The sequence below is a fragment of the Bos taurus genome, chromosome 19 (genome assembly GCF_002263795.3).
Source record: "Bos taurus isolate L1 Dominette 01449 registration number 42190680 breed Hereford chromosome 19, ARS-UCD2.0, whole genome shotgun sequence".
Taxonomy (NCBI): Eukaryota; Metazoa; Chordata; class Mammalia; order Artiodactyla; family Bovidae; genus Bos; species Bos taurus.
In genome coordinates this window covers 37,323,794-37,340,715 of record NC_037346.1, presented here as the reverse complement: position 1 = coordinate 37,340,715, position 16,922 = coordinate 37,323,794, and positions in this window count along the sequence as shown.

Sequence of the window (16,922 nt, the reverse complement as noted above, 5' to 3'; positions counted from 1 at the left end):
TTTTATAGATTCTTCCCCCATCCTTGGAAGAATCTGGTCATAACATAGATCAAGGCTGAGATCTTCAGTAAGGTCAGTAGCTGCCGGCTGACTCCTGCTCTCCAAATCACCACTACAATAAAGGATTCCTGTGTTTGTGCTTTCATTCATTCAACAAATATCTGCATCCGGTACTGGGAGATATGACATTGAATAAGACAGAGACCCTGCCATCCAGGAGTTATAAGTTACAGAGAAGACCCAGACAAGCAAATAGTTCTTTCCAAAAGGGTGTGAGAGGGAATTCCCTGGCAGTCTAGTGGTTAGGACACCGTCCTTCCACTGCAGGGGGCATGAGTTTCATTCCTGGTCAGGGAACCAAGATCCCGCAGGCCATGTGTATTATGTGGCCTGGCCAAAAATAAAGAAAAAAAAAAGGAACGTCAGAAAGAGTGTCAGAGAACAACCAGCAGATCTGTTCTATTTGTGACTGTCAAGGCATTCTGTCTTGTCCTTCAGCAGGTAAGGCAACTGGAACTTGAGGTGCCTCCAGGAAAAAGAAGAGACTCAGAATCCAGGGCTAGGATCCCCCAGAGATGCCCCATCCTGGCCACTCTCCTTCCCTGGCCCACCCCAATTCCTATTCTTGGCTACTGCTGGCTGTCCCCTTCCCTCTCTTTTCTGCCTTCCCTGAACAGCCTGGAGATACCCTAGAACATCTCTCTACCGCTGCATCTTTCTGTGAGCAGATAGGTAGGGAGTCCTTGGAGAAAGAGAATCAAACCTGTCTTTCTTGACATCAGAGAGGCCATTTTTGACCTTAGACCATTTTGTGATCTAAGCCTGGTCACAATGCATGCTCTTAAACAGGTCTCAGTCATTGAGATTAAGGGCAGAAACAAAGGAACAAGGATAACAAGAAATAATAGCTCAGAGATAAAAGAGACCCAATTCCTTCTTAAGGAGTATACATAACAATCTGATCCATGTCTTTGAGTTCTGCAGTAACTAAGGCCTCCACCCAGGTGAAGAATGATAACTACATGCTGAGTTCAAAAGGAGTGATGGTGTTGATCTTTTCTGACCTCTATCAACTAAAGCTTGAACTGTGTCCACCTTTGCTGAATTCTATGCTGAATCTCCTCTGCTCAAGCCCCTTCCAGAATGTGCATATACTGCCCAAGCCCCTTCAAGAATATGCATTTACCATTAGCTTAAAAATTCACCGCTTTGGGAAAGGTCCCTAGTGTTCTCCTTACTGGTTGTAAATAATTAACCCTTCTTTCTCCTGCTCTTTGGCTTGGTTACGTCTTTGGCTTCTCACCAGCCAAGAGGCGAAATCAGCTTTTCAGGTAACATTTACCCTACTTCCTTCCCCAGCCCCAGTCCCTTCTCCATACAACAGGCTCACCCTGACTGAGCTGTCCTCTTTCACTTAGCAGGAAGGATGGGGAGTAAGGTGGCAGGGGCAACAGGGCAGGGCAGAACATGAGCAAACACTCTCCTATGTGGCAGACCCCTGTAGTAGGGACAAAGTAATCCCGCAGGGCCTCCTCTGGGCCACAAAGTCCGTGCTGTCTGACTCAGATCCCACTTGCTGGGTATTTCCTCTCATTTCACTTCTCAGACTCTCCTGTGAAACAGCTTCAGAAACTTGAAATGTGTCACTCCCGTCTCTTCGTTTTTGCAAAATGTCACATTAAAGAGAACAAAGTGATTTAGTCTCTGCTGCCTCATGTCCGTGGTTGGTTCTTGTACCCCTCTCCTCCTCACACTGGGCTTCCCTGGTGATTCAGATGGTAAAGACTCTGCCTGCAATGCAGGAGTCACGGGATCAATGTCTGGGTTGGGAAGATCCCCTGGACAAGGAAATGGCAACTCACTTCAGTATTCATGCCTGGAGAATTCCATGGACAGAGGAGCCTGGTGAACTGCACAGTCCATGGGGTCATAAAGAGTCAGACACAACTGAGCAACTAACAGACACACCTCCTCACACTGAGCCTTAGTTCAGAGCCCCTTTCCACCCCAGCCATGGTCTTTCAGTGAGTTCAGAGCTCAGCTCACATGTCACTTCTAAAACAAAATTTGTTATGCCCACGGTCCCTTGATGTCAGGACCTCCCATTCTACATCTCTACAGCACCCTGAGCTTGTCCTGGGTGATTAATATCTGCCTCCCACCAGACTGTCAGCTCCACAAGGATAGGGCCATGATGTGTTTGCTCCCGCAGTATCCCCAGAACCTAGAACAGACCTAGGTCTACAGCAGCTGCGCAATAAATACTTGTTACCTGAAGGGCTGCCGAGTCTCCCTCTAATCTACTTGTGTGACCTGAGGCCTGTAATAGACCAAAGCAAGCTGCCTCAGTTGTGTTGCAACCTGGCCAGCTGACTGTGAATTTGCTAACAAAGCACAGGGTTGGCAGCTCAGCCCGTTTTTACACCTTCCTCTGAGCAAACTGCCCCACTCTGAAATCTCCCGGTCCCCAAGGCAAGCCTGTGCTGATGGGAGTCGGAGGCCTTGAGGGCAGATTGATAGGAACTTTTTTTTGGTTCCTTTTGCCTAAATCCAACCAGGAGATACAACCAGTCCATCCTAAAGGAAATCAGTCCGGAATATTCACTGGAGGACTGATGCTGAAGCTGAAACTGCAAAACTTTGGCCACCTGATGTGAAGAACTGACTCATTGGAAAAGACCCTGATGCTGGGAAAGATTGAAGGCAGGAGGAGAAGGGAACGACAGAGGATGAGATGGTTGGATGGCATCACTGACTTAATGGACATGAGTCTGAGTAAGCTCCGGGAGCTGTTGATGGACAGGGAAGCCTGGCATGCTGCAAATCCATAGGGTCGCAAAGAATCGGACATGACTGAGCAACTGAACTGAACTGCCTAAATCCAGGTGCACCCAAAATAAGAATTCCTCATATTTTCAGTGGGCTTTGGAGCTTTAAAACACTCTCTGGGAAATTTCTTGGTGGTCCAGTGATGATGACTTGCGTTTCCACTGCAGGGGGCATGGGTTTGATCCCTGGTTGGGGAACTAAGATCCCACAAGCCACACAGTGTGACCAAAATATAAATAATTTTTTTTAATTTAAAATAAAAACGACTCTCTGTAATTCACATTATTTTCCTGATGAGGAAAATGTGGCTGAGAGAGGTTAGGTGGCAAGTCCAAGGTCATACAGTCAGTGGGGTGGATAAGGCAAAACTTGAACCCAGATCTTTTGAAGCCAACCAGTTGTCCTGAGGCGATTATACCAAGGGGGATGATGTGCTGCTAACCAGCAAAGATTCCAAGATTCCCACCTTGGGGCAGTTCACACATTTTTTTTGTTGTTGTTCATTCATGCATTCATTCCTTTGATCAGGAGACACAAGGTTCGCATTGCCTTCAAGAAGACCACAGTCCAGTGCTAGCATTTTGAATCTGTGGTCCATCGGTGATTGGCCTGAGTATATTACCTACACTTTCTGTGTGTTTATGTACCACAGTGCATTTTTAATGTAAATTTCTCAAAAGTTTCCTGACACCATCTGCCCTGCTTTCCCCTTCCTGCAAAGGGGTTAACACCTCTGGTATTAACACACGCTACTTAGTGTAAGGGCTTCCCTCATGGTTCAGGTGTTAAAGAATCCCTTGGCAATTCGGGAGACCTGGGTTCAGTGTTGGGAAGATCCCTGGGAGAAGGGTACAGCCACCCCCTCCAGTATTCTGGCCTGGAGCATTCCATGGACTGTGTAGTCTGTGGGGTCACAAAGAGTTGGACACGACTGAGCAACTTTCACTTCGTGTAAATGGACAGCAGCCCATGTACTCAGCAGTCTGTCCTGCTTGTTTGGGTGACTAAGGCTCCATCACGTGACCATCTCTGGCCCAAGAGATAAACCCGGTATCTGGACCACATGACATCCTCGGCACTGAGACCCTGGACAGCTCCGTTCAGCCACTTCTCCTGGAAGAGTAAACATATAGAAACACACATACACATCCAGTTCTTCAACTGCTCCTGACGTCAGGGAGATACTTTGGTTCCCCCCTCAACCCCACCGCTGGTATTAGTAACACACAGTGCTGCCCACGATGGCTACATTTCTTGAGGACTGTGTGAGTCAGACGCTACTATGCTTAAACACGCCTCTCTTTTCATCTCCCAATAGGCCTGTGAGTTTAGGAGCCTGCCCAGGGTCATGTGGCTGGGAAGAGGTGCAATTGGATTGTAAGAGGGCATCATGAGGACAGAGTCGGGGGCTGAGGGAAGCTGAATGTGGTCCAGATCCTTCAGCAATGGGGCAGTGGTCACAGCTCTTAGCTCCTCATGAGAACGGATATCTGCTGAAATCATTCCTACCTTCATTCTTTCACTCTACAATGCTTTTGAGCATCTTCTCTGTGTTGAGGATGTGTTGGAGATTGGCAGCCAGCTTCCAAGATGGCCTCAGTGATGCTGGCTTCCTGGTGGCCACACCCAGGGATGGCTTGAGTGACCTACGGTATTGGGCAGAACCAAAGGGACGTCTCTTCCAATATAGGCTATAAGACTGTGGCTTCCCTCCTGGGAGCTCTCTCACTCTCTTGCTCTTCCTCTTTTTGTATCACTTGCTCTTGTGGTAGCAAGGCGCCAAGTCACGGGCAGTCCTATAGGGAGGCCCACAGGGCAAGGAACTGAAGTCTCTGGCCAGCAGCCAGTGCACACGGGGCCTGTCAGCAATCACACAAGTCAGTCTGAATGCAAACCCTCTGCCTTGGTCAGGCCTTGTGCTAAGTCGCTTCAGTCGTGTTCGACTCTTTGCAATTCTATGAACTGTGGCCCGCCAGGCTTCTCTGTCCACAGGATTTTCCAGGCAAGAATACTGGAGTGGGTTGCCATTTCCTTCTCCAGGGGATCTTCCCAACCCAGGGATAGAACCTGTGTCTCTTAGGCCTCCTGCATTGGCATTGGCAGGCAGGTTCTTTACCACTAGTGCCGCCTGGGAAGCCTTGAGGTGACTGCAATTTTGTGAGGGTTCCTGGTTCCCAGAAACTGTGGGAGATAATAAACACTAGTTTTAAGCTGCTAAAAATTTAGGGTCATCTGTTACATGGCCATAGAGAACTCAATAGATAGAGATGTATCTGTACATGTGTTTCTTACATTCTGTAGAAAGGAGACAGACAGTGGAAGGAAGAAAAGGAGGGAGGGAGGGAGGGAGGGAGGAAAGGAAGCTGTATGTTAGATAAGCAGCAGTGCTATGGAGTGGAGAAGGAAATGACAGCCCAATCCAGTATCCTTGCCTGGAGAATCCCACGGACAGCGGATCCTGGCGGGCTACAGTCCATGGGCTTGCAAAGAGTCAGACACAACTGAGCGACTAAGCGCAACGCAGCACAGTGCTATGGAGCAAAATAAAGGGGAAATGGGGTGGGAGTGAGGGAGGTTCATTTTTTTAATTTTTATTTTATTTTTTTTGCCCCATTGTGTGGCATGTGAAACTTCCCCAACCAGAGGTACCAGGGGTCGAACCTGTGCCCCCTGTAATGGAAGAGTGGAATCTTAACCGTTGTACTGCCAGGAAAGTCCAGGACTTTCCATTTAGTTTATTTATTTATTACTTAATTATTTTTTAAAAATTTATTTTCGGCTGCATGTGGGCTTTCTCTTGTTGTGGTGAGTAGGCTCTAGAACTCAGGCTCAGTAGTTGTAGCACATGGGATTAGCTCACCTTGGAACTAAGTTGCATATGGAATCTTCCTGGACCAGGGATTGAACTGGTATCCCCTGCATTGGCAGGTAGATTCTTAACCACTGCACCACCAGGGAACTCCAAGGACATTCCTTTTAAATAGGGTGACCAGAGAAGGTCTAAGTGCGAAGGGGTCAGCTAAACAAAGACCCAGAAAAATGTGAGGGGAAGAGCATCAGGCAGAGGAAACGGCAAGTGCAGAGGCCCTGAGGTGGGCTCATGTCTGGATATGGACCTACCAGAGTTCATGCTCTATTTTTCACCACTAGATTGATTATCCTTACCAGGCCTGGCTTTGGCCACTCATCATGCAGCCTCCAGGAGCAGGGAGGCGGTGTGCATAGCTGCCACCATTGTCTTTCTAAAAGGCCTGGGCCCTAGACCTTGGCTTTATGGCTGTACACCTGGAAACGGGTCTCAGGCTCTCAGGAGGTAGAAGCAGCTGCAAGTCCCATATTTCCCCAGCCTCCTAGGCTGGTGGTCTGGGACAAGTTTGAGTGAAACTTCAGGGTGAGAGAAATGATGGAAGAGATACAATTTGGATGCAGAAAGACTCCAATTTCAAAGATCCTGCAATAATTAATGGGGGTTAACATGTAGAATAATCTGACTCTGGCCTCACTGCTATAGTGGTAGGCTATTCTTTGCAGTGTCTGTCTTTGGAGCAAGCAAAGTGCAAAGTGTGCGATTGGAAGAGTGAAAGTGAAAGTTGCTCAGTGTCTGACTCTGCAATCCCATGGAATTCCAGTCCATGGAATTCTCTAGGTCAGAATATTGGAGTGGGTAGCTGTTCGCTTCTCCAGGGGAATCTTCCCAACCCAGGGATCCAACCCAGGTCCCCTGCACTGCAGGCAGATTCTTTACCAGCTGGGCCACCAGGGAAGCCCGTGATTGGAGGAATCACAGCACAAAGTGCCAAAATAAGAACCCACTCTGCCCATTTGGCCAGCACAGCCTCCCTGCCTCTTAGTAACAGAACTGTTGCTTGTAAGTGACCCATGGCCTGTGGACTCCTTCCTTTTGTCCCTTCCTCCCTCTCACCTGAAGGATGTCTCTCTTATCCCGCAGTGCATCTTCATGGTCCCTCGGGGCTCCCCTCTGGCAGGCCCAAGGCCATAGCAATTGTATTTTCCAGATCAGAACAGACAGACAGTGCAGCAAGCCTGAAGGTATACTTAGAGGACAAAGGGACAGACCACTGAAGAAGGGACTTTCTGGGAAAATGAAGGGCCCAAAGTAGCAAATACCCCTGCCCCCAAGAGACCCACTCATCTTGGAGGGCAGATGTGCCATCCCTTTACTCATCAGTGAGTTCTTTCAACAAACTTTTCTTGAACCCCTACTATACAGCAGAACTGGCCCAGGTGCTAGAACAATCTGAGCAAGTCAGACTTCCTGCCCTGGGAGCGTTACGGCCAGCAAGGGAGAGAAACAGACCAGGGAGGGACTCTCATCTGAGTCCAAGGGGAGGACCTAGGAGGAGCGCGTACGTGTGGTGATATCAGGGGAAAGTGCCATGGGAAGTGACCTCTAAGCCGAGATCAGCAGTATGAGTAGGAACTAGATGAAGAGAAGAACTAGGCAGGGGAAGAGCTAGTGCAGAACTCCTGAGGTGAGAGAGGTGGTAGAAAGGGCAGACAGTCTTGAGAGTTTCATCTCTAAGACCCACCGGGCATTTTATTTTTTTGTTTGTTTGTTTACATTTGCATTTTAGAAACATCACTTCTGCTACTGTATTGACTGCTCCCCACCCACTGCCCGCCCCTTCCTGGCCCTGTGGCTGGGCATGAGCTGAGGCAGGAGCCTCTGGGGAGACTTCAGCCCAGGCTGACCCAGTCTCCCCACGGTGTTGGGGGTGTAATGACAGGCTCTCCTCTTCTCTGCACCCCACCCACCCAGCAGACCACGGGGTCAGTTCTGAGGGCCGCTATATTGGGCTCTGGTGGGTGAGGGTTCCGTCCCTCCTCTGCCCGCATAGGCCGGGTTCCCCCCCGGGATTGAGGGGTCATTTATATTTCCAGGGTGGCAGGGCCTCCTCCCCAGAGCCACGGGCGCCTGAGATAACAGGGCAGCCCAGGCGCTGTTTATGAAAAGGCAGTCTAGTGGCAGTGGGCAGGGCCTGAGGGAATGGTGACTGCTGCCACAGATAGCAACTGGGGCGGGGAAGGTTGTCTAAATTACAGCTCCCAGAATAGAGGGACCCGGAGGGAGTGGTGGGGCATCCTACCAAGAAAGCACTGGCTGCCTGCCAGGCACGTCTGGGCTCCGGGCCCTGCTGCAGGCAGAGGCGGGGTGACCACACGCCAGCCAGGCCCTGGGGGATGCCATTCATCCCTAGCCAAGGCAGCGGGCAGCTCTGGGGTGGGCTGGGCAGTGGCAGGGAGGCTTCTGGGGCTTGGGAGAGAATCAGCCCGGTGTGACCTTCTCAAGGGGTGAGAGCACGAGACGAGGGAAAACCCGGGAATGGGGGTGGGGGGCACTGACATCTTGCTCGCCCCTGGAGGAGACTCCATCACACGTCTCTCTGGATATTTCACATAAGAAGTGTGAGATACTGTGAAAATAACAAGAATGACAGGCATAAAAATAGCAGCTACGTGTCAGGCATGGCTCTAAGCAATGACATACATCACTTTAGTTCACCCTCATAGCTTAAGTGATGTGGGTATTATCACCCCCATTTTACAGCCGAGAAAGCCGAGGCCCACAGAGGTCGAGTAGGTGCTAAGTAAAGCCAGTGAGTGGGAAACCTTATTTGACACTAAAGCCTGGGCTCAGTCAGGAGTCTGGTTGGAGCCTTTACCCACTGGGTTTGGGTTTTTTCTTCTTTTATGTGGATCACAGCTTCCTGCTTTGTATCAGCCTCCCAGAACTATTGTAGGCATCACATGCAGACAGCATGCTGGGCTGGAAAGATCTTCAACTCTGAAAACCTGGCCAAACTGTATGGCTTACCCACTGTAGGCCTTTCTGTTCTCATCTGTAAAATGGGGATTTCCTAGGGCCCTCTGATAATCAGATGAGAATATATATGTGGGAAAGTATTCAGAGCTTTGAAGGCAGGTTATAAAGAGAATGCCACATTTCAAATGATTATTATTGGGAAGTTGAATTGTCATAAAGGTGACAATTCCAGTTCACTAGGGGAGCTCACCCACGCACACCATCCCCAAGGAGCATCCTTCTTTTTTCTTTAAAAAATTATTTACTAATGGCTGCACACAGGCTTTCTCTAGTTGCAACTAGCAGGGCCTATTCTCTAGTTGCAGTATGTGGGCTTCTTATTACGCTAGCTTCCCTTATTAGAGCATGGGCTCCAGAGCACTGGGCTTCAGTAGCTGCTGCTCAAGGGTAGATTCTTAATCACTGGACCACCAGGGAAGTCCAAGAGTCCTTCAATATGGACTTGCCCCTTGGTTTATCCTTGGTAGCGATTTAGTTTTCCTGTAAGCGGTGGCTTAAAGCAAGGCACACTCACATCCATTTTCCATGAGGATTTGCTGCTCTGAAACTGCATTTCTTCAACTGCTTCTCCTCCAGTGCTGATTTTCAGCTGAGATGGGGGTCCCTCCCCACCCCTGAGTTCTCAGCACCAGCTGTGTTTGGGGCTGGGATCTCCATACAGAGACCCAGACTTGGCCCCGGGTGACCCTTGTCCCCAGGCTCCTGTCGGCTTCCTGAGCCTTCTACCCTGCCCTCCCAGGTGTGTTACTTAATGTTGTGCAAGATCCTCCAGTCCAGCCCCAGGGGGAAGTGGGGCAACAAGCCCCAGAAGCTGGAACTTGCTGACTCATCCAGGAGTCAAGGGCAGGTGAAGGAGGAATAAGCAGGGACACCTGGCCACCAGCCTCACCGAGCTCCCTGCACACATGACTGCCTCCTCTCCCTTGGTCTCTGACTCAGGGTCTTTGGTGACCTAGCTTTACCCCTGTTTCTCCCAAGCCCAGTGGTAGTCTTTCCCAAGGCCAGGTCTTCCTCCTCCCCCCAGGATCCTTGTCATTCACTGTGAGGAACTGGTTCAACTGGGCTCCTACACCTTCTGCTGAGATTTATGTCGCACTCTCAATGAGCTCAGAGGGGGCAACGTTTAGTTTCGGAGAAGGCAATTGCACCCCACTCCAGTACTCTTGCTTGGAAAATCCCATGGACGGAGGAGCCTGTTAGGGCTGCCGTCTATGGGGTCGCACAGAGTTGGAAACGACTGAAGTGACTTAGCTTAGCTCAATGACTACTCCTGGTGAAACTGCCCCTGCTGCTGCTGCTGGCAGCCCACCAGGCTCCCCTGTCCCTGGGGTTCTCCAGGCAAGAACACTGGAGTGGGTTGCCATTTCCTTCTCCAATGCATGGAAGTGAATAGTGAAAGTGAAGTCACTCAGTCGTGTCTGACTCTGTGCGACCCTATAGACAGCAGCCCACCAGGCTCCTCCGTCCATGGGATTTTCCAGGCAAGAGTACTGGAGTGGGGTGCCATTGCCTTCTCCAAAACTGCCCCAGGACCTATTAATGTGAGCAGCTCTCTCCATCCTAGGGAGGATTCTATGGAGAATCCTTAAGGGGAAACCATTCACCATCATTCACCCGCTCATCCATTCAACGAATGCTTATTGCCTACCTACTGTGTCTATGGTGCTATTCTGGTCACCAGGGACACAAAACATTTTGCCCTCATGGAGCTCACATCTAATGCGAGAGGCAACTGATACCTAAGTATACAGAATGCTAGCCAGCTAGATACGCCATGGAGAATACAAAGCAGGGAAGGGTATTGAGAGTGGGGGGAAGGGTGATATTTATTCAAAGACAGCTTACCAGCTGGAAGAAACCCAGCTGGTAAGGTGTGGGGCAGGATGAGGGATCCAGCTGTGCAGATGTTTGGGGACAAGCCTTCAGGCAGAGGGAACAAGCAGCAGGAGGCCAGAGCTTGTGAGAGAGTCCAGAGAGTCAGTGCGGCGTGGTGGGGGCCGGCGGGGGTCGGGGGGCACTGGAAGAATAGAGTTGTTGTTTAAGGAGAAGCAGGTTTGAAAGATGGACATTTTGGCTGTAAAGCCCTAAACTCTAACCCAAGTCCCTCAAGCCAATTAGTTTAAATCAGCTGGGGTTAAGGGTTCACGTCCTGATTTGCCGCTTCCTCGACTCTGACCGTGTCTGCAGGGAAAGTGATCTAGCTCCCCTGTCTGGCAGAGTATCCTGCTGTCTCTCCCACCTCCACCCCATGCCTCCTCCAGCTCCCCCAGATCCACAGAGGAGATGACTTACCTGCCTGCTCACCTTCCTTAAGTCCCGACCTGGCACATACCTGCTTAATGTCATCACTTCTATTTATGTCTTTTCTCTCCAGCTACATTGAAAACAATGGGAGGGCAAGAACTAGTTTTAAACAGCTTGGAATTTATTGCGCTGGACTTAACAGAGATGTCTCTATAAATATACTTGAATTGATCAAGATGTAGATGCTCAAAGGAGGCTATCTCTCATCTTGGGGACAATGGGGCTCCAAGCAGCCTTCTCTCTAAACTGCCTTCATGGGTTTGAGGGATGTGAGGAAGCCTGGTGGGGTTTACCAGACACCAGGGGTTTCCAGGGTTCTCCCACCTTGGATCTAAACATCTAAACACCAAGTTCTTGTCACCTCTAGGATGTCACCTAAGATGAGACTGTGGTCTCTCAATCCTTGGGCTCCAAGAAGGTGCTGTAGGGGTTGCAATAAGGCAGAGGAAGCTCGCTAAACACCCCCTACCCACCCCACTTCACCAGGAGGAGGAGCTCTGCTTTTCTTTACATATATGCTTCCAGGTATGATTTCTTTTTGAAAAAAGATTTGCTTCTAATCACACACACACACTCAGAGTCTGTAAAACACTGGTGTAGCTGAAAGTGTTGGAAACTCTGGTTCTAGATCTTATATGAAGCTGACCAGGTTTGGCCACAGTCTCCTCATTTAGAAATACTAACATATGGAAATACCTTTCCAACCACAGGATGATAAATGTCAAATTCTTCAAATCAATGTTCTCCAGCTCTAATGATTGTGGCCCAAGGAGCAGACACTCTGAGATTCTGACTCAGGTGATCTATAGAGCATGTCTTGACAAACACGGCTTTGAAAAATTCCTAAATGGGTAGGAGAGATAATTAGGATTAACATATACATACTCAGTTCAGTTCAGTTCAGTCACTCAGTCGTGTCTGACTCTTTGCGACTCCATGAATCACAGCACACCAGGCCTTCCTGTCCATCACCATATCCCGGAGTTCACTCACACTCACATCCATCGAGTCGGTGATGCCATCCAGCCATCTCATCCTCTGTCGTCCCCTTCTCCTCCTGCCCCCAATCCCTCCCAGCATCAGAGTCTTTTCCAATGAGTCAACTCTTCGCATGAGGTGGCCAAAGTATTGGAGTTTCAGCTTTAGCATCAGTCCTTCCAAAGAACACCCAGGACTGATCTCCTTTAGGATGGACTGGTTGGATCTCCTTGCAGTCCAAGGGACTCTCAAGAGTCTTCTCCAACACCACAGTTCAAAAGCATCAATTCTACCCACTCAGCTTTCTTCACAGTCCAACTCTCACATCCATACATGACCACAGGAAAAACCATAGCCCTTGACTAGACGGACCTTTGTTGGCAAAGTAATGTCTCTGCTTTTGAATGTGCTATCTAGGTTGGTCATAACTTTCCTTCCAAGGAGTAAGCGTCTTTTAATTTCATGGCTGCAGTCACCATCTGCAGTGATTTTGGAGCCCAAAAAATAAAGTCTGACACTGTTTCCACTGTTTCCCCATCTATTTCCCGGGAAGTGATGGCACCAGATGCCACGATCTTAGTTTTCTGAATGTTGAGCTTTAAGCCAGCTTTTTCACTCTCCTCTTTCACTTTCATCAAGAGGCTTTTTAGTTCCTCTTCACTTTCTGCCATAAGGGTGGTGTCATCTGCATATCTGAAGTTATTGATATTTCTCCCGGCAATCTTGATTCCAGCCTGTGCTTCTTCCAGTCCAGCGTTTCTCATGATGTACTCTGCATAGAAGTTAAATAAGCAGGGTGACAATAGACAGCCTTGATGTACTCCTTTTCCTATTTGGAACCAGTCTGTTGTTCCATGTCCAGTTCTAATTGTTGCTTCCTGACCTGCATATAGGTTTCTCAAGAGGCAGGTCAGGTGGCCTGGTATTCTCATCTCTTTCATAATTTTCCACAGTTTATTGTGATCCACACAGTCAAAGGCTTTGGCATAGTCAATAAAGCAGAAATAGATGTTTTTCTGGAACTTTCTTGCTTTCTCCATGATCCAGTGGATGTTGGCAATTTAATCTAAGGTTCCTCTGCCTTTTCTAAAACCAGCTTGAACATCTGGAAGTTCACGGTACACGTATTGCTGAAGCCTGGCTTGGAGAATTTTGAGCATTACTTTACTAGTATGTGAGATGAGTGCAATTGTGTGGTAGTTTGAGCATTCTTTGGCATTGCCTTTCTTTGGGATTGGAATGAAAACTGACCTTTTCCAGTCCTGTGGCCACTGCTGAGTTTTCCAAATTTGCTGGCATATTGAGTGCAGCACTTTCACAGCATCATCTTCCAGGATTCGAAATAGCTCAACTGGAATTCCATCACCTCCACTAGCTTTGTTCATAGTGATGCTTTCTAAGGCTCACTTGACTTCACATTCCAGGATGTCTGGCTCTAGGTGAGTGATCACACCATCGTGATTATCTTGATCATGAAGATCTTTTTTGTACAGTTCTTCTGTGTATTCTTGTCACCTCTTCTTAATATCTTTTGCTTCAGTTAGGTCCATACCATTTCTGTCCTTTATCGAGCCCATCTTTGCATGAAATGTTCCCTTGATATCTCTAATTTTCTTGAAGAGCTCTCTAGTCTTTCCCATTCTGTTGTTTTCCTCTATATCTTTGCATTGATCACTGGGGAAGGCTTTCTTATCTCTCCCTGATATTCTTTGAAACTCTGCATTCAGATGCTTATATCTTTCCTTTTCTCCTTTGCTTTTCACGTCTCTTCTTTTCACAGCTATTTGTAAGGCCTCTCCAGACAGCCATTTTGCTTTCTTGCATTTCTTTTCCATGAGGATGGTCTTGATCCCTGTCTCCTGTACAATGTCACGAACCTCCGTCCATAGATCATTAGGCACTCTATCAGATCTAGTCCCTTAAACTATTTCTCACTTCCACTGTATAATCATAAGGGATTTGATTTAGGTCATACCTGAATGGTCTAGTGGTTTTCCCTACTTTCTTCAATTTAAATCTGAATTTATTAAGTCTGTATTAATTAATTAAGTCTGTGTGTGTGTGTGTGTATATATATATATATATATATACACATACTACTATATGAAAAATGGGGCTTCCCTGTTGGCTCAGTGGTGAAGAATCTGCCTGGAATGCAGGAGACATGGGTTCGATCCCTGATCTAGGAAGATCTCACATCCCACAGAGCAACTAAGCTTGTGGGCCAAGATTATGGAACCTGCGCTCTCGAGCCCAGGACCCACGAACTACTGCAGCCCTGGAGTCCTAGAGCCTGTGCTCTGCAGCAAAAGAAGTCACCACAATGAGAAGTCTGTGTACAGCTAGAGAGTAGGACCCATTCCCCGAAACTAGAAAAAAGCCTGTGCAGCAATGAAGACCCAGCACAACCAAAATACATAAATAAATACAAATTTTAAAGATGTACCTTTATACGTAAAAAAAGATGTATGTAGTTTTTCATTTCCGTGTGGGCTTTTCTCTAGTTGTGGTGAGTGGGGGCTATTCTCCAGTGGCGGTGCATGGGCTTCTCATTGTGGTGGCTTCTCTTCTTGTGAAGTATGGGCTTTAGGGTGTGTGGGCTTCAGTGGTTGTGGCACATGGGCTCAGGAGTTAGCTCCCAGGCTCTAGAGCCTGGTGTATGGCCTTAGTTGCTCCAGGGCACGTGGGACCTCCATCAGGGATCAAACCCCCGTCTCCTGCATTGACAGGCAGATTCTTTTACCAATGAGCCCCCAAGGAAGCCTCCCTTTATACTTATTTATAGGCTTTTATTGAGTGCTACTGTGTGCACGGGTGCTAGGGAGATAAGTATAATTATGATGTGGAGAAAAGGGAGAAAATTTAACTCTTTACATCAGAGAAAGTATGTGAATTAGAATCTTGGAATATTAGTGCTGCAAAATTTCTTAGGGGTTTATATAATCCTTCTTATATGGGTGGGAAAACTGAGGTTCATGATGGAGAAGGAGCTTACCCTAAGTACCACGAGTTAGAATGCTTATGTGGTCTTTAATCAGATTTATTAATGAGAAAATAGGAGTGGTCCTTAGCCTCCCACCCTGATGGAGTGAAGCCAGGAAAGGTGGAGACAAGAGGGGGAAAGTGGAGTCATCCTGTAAAAGGAAGCCAGGGAACATAAAGCAAGGTCCAGGACCTAGGTCCTCCCTCCCTCCCAGCTTAGATCCTTGAAGCCTGCCATCACCTCAACAGGGGATGCAGGCAGGAAACGAGGGAGATTGGCCTGTTCGATTCTGAGCCCTGCTAAGGAGGGTTTTCCAGAACTTCACTCCAGAGACTGACAATGGAGGGATAGGAATTCTTTCTTTTCTGTTAGTTGTATCTCGCAATGCGTTTTTGGCCAAGTGGCTTCGCTCCTCAGTTTTGCCATCTGTTAAAGGGAGTTATGGTCCCCACCAAGTCGCAGACGCAGATGGCAAGAGAATCAAAAGAGACCAGAGGCAAGGTTATTTGTACCCGGCTTTTCCTGAAAACAGATTCCGCCCCCCTCCCCCAGGACCTGTCCCAAAGAGGCGTCTGGAAATTCAACAGAGCCAGCCAGTCTGGGAGTTAAACAATCGGCAGCCGACGCGGGGATCTGCAGAGACAGAACTGCTATTCAGACGGCGGGGGCGGTGAGCGGGGGCCGCGCAGTGACACGTGGAGGGAGCAGTGTTGCACACGCGTCCCCTCCCGGCCCCACCCGTTGCCATGGCCGACCCCACCCCACCTCGCCGGGCGTCCCCGGCTTTTCCCGGTTCGCGGTCGCTGGAGAGCGCAGCGTGTCACGTCCAGGAAGGACGAGTTGGCCCGCGACGGGGCCGGCATCAGGCTCCGGCTGGCAGCGGCCCTTTGGCTCCGGCCACGCCTCCGGCGGCGCCACATTCTGGGTCGGGTGCGGCCGCCAGGAGAGTCGCTTCTCGGGCCGGGGTGCCCGCGCGCCTCCCAGCCACACGTGGCGCTCCTGGGGCGCCGGGCGGCAGCTCGCGGTTGCAGGGCGCACGTCCGTCACTGGCCGCTTTGTCAGCGCCGGACACTTGCTCAACTTGAGTTGGCCTCTTGGGGGCCGAAACCAAAGGGGAAGGGGCTCAAAGGACTTCCGCTGGGCCCCCCGCCTCTGCTGCCCCGGGTGGGGTTCCCGAGCAGAAGCAGTTGCTTCGCGCTTGTGTGACACTCCGTCTGCCCCAAGGGTAACACTTTGCCTGCTCAGATGGACCAATCGTAGAACTGACTGCAGGATAGCATTGCCTGGTGGAGCACGGTGGAGAGAGCCTAAGGGCACACCTGTGTGTTTTACTGCTGGGGAAACAGAGGCCCACCCAGAGAAGGGGGTTGATTTGTTCAAGGTCAAGGTCCCAAGGTAAGTTACTACCCAGCCGGAATTGGGACCTCTGTTTTCTATGCCTAGCCCAGGGCTCTTTCTCCAACACTCTCCTCCCTACATTAAATTAAATCACACCCACCCTGGGGCTAAGGACAGTCAGACTTTTTGCCAAGAGTGGCTTGGGTAAATTAGTGAAATGCTAGAAAAATGGAAGGTTTCTAATAAAAGCTGTCTCCAGGGGCCCAGAGTGTTAGAAGGTCTCACCCACTGACTCCACAAATCACCTGCACAGCCTTGCTGGATGTTTGCCACCTGGCAACAGCAGACAGTCCAACACCTCCCTCCCAACCCCCTCCCCTGCTCCGGACTCACAGACACAATAGCATTTTCTTCTCTGGCACTTGGAAGGAGTGGAGATGTCCAGAGACCTGATTTGACCTCTTACTGCCTGTTTTTTCTCTAACTTTAAAAAATCCTAGAACTGGGAAAGTGGGAGTGGGGGGGTGGGTTTGATTTTTCTCCTATCTTGTACCTCTTGATGGGGTTTTTGCATTCTACCCACGGGCAGTTCTCAAACTGTGTCCCAGAGTTATATTTAGATGTCCCTTCATTCCCAGTCTTTAT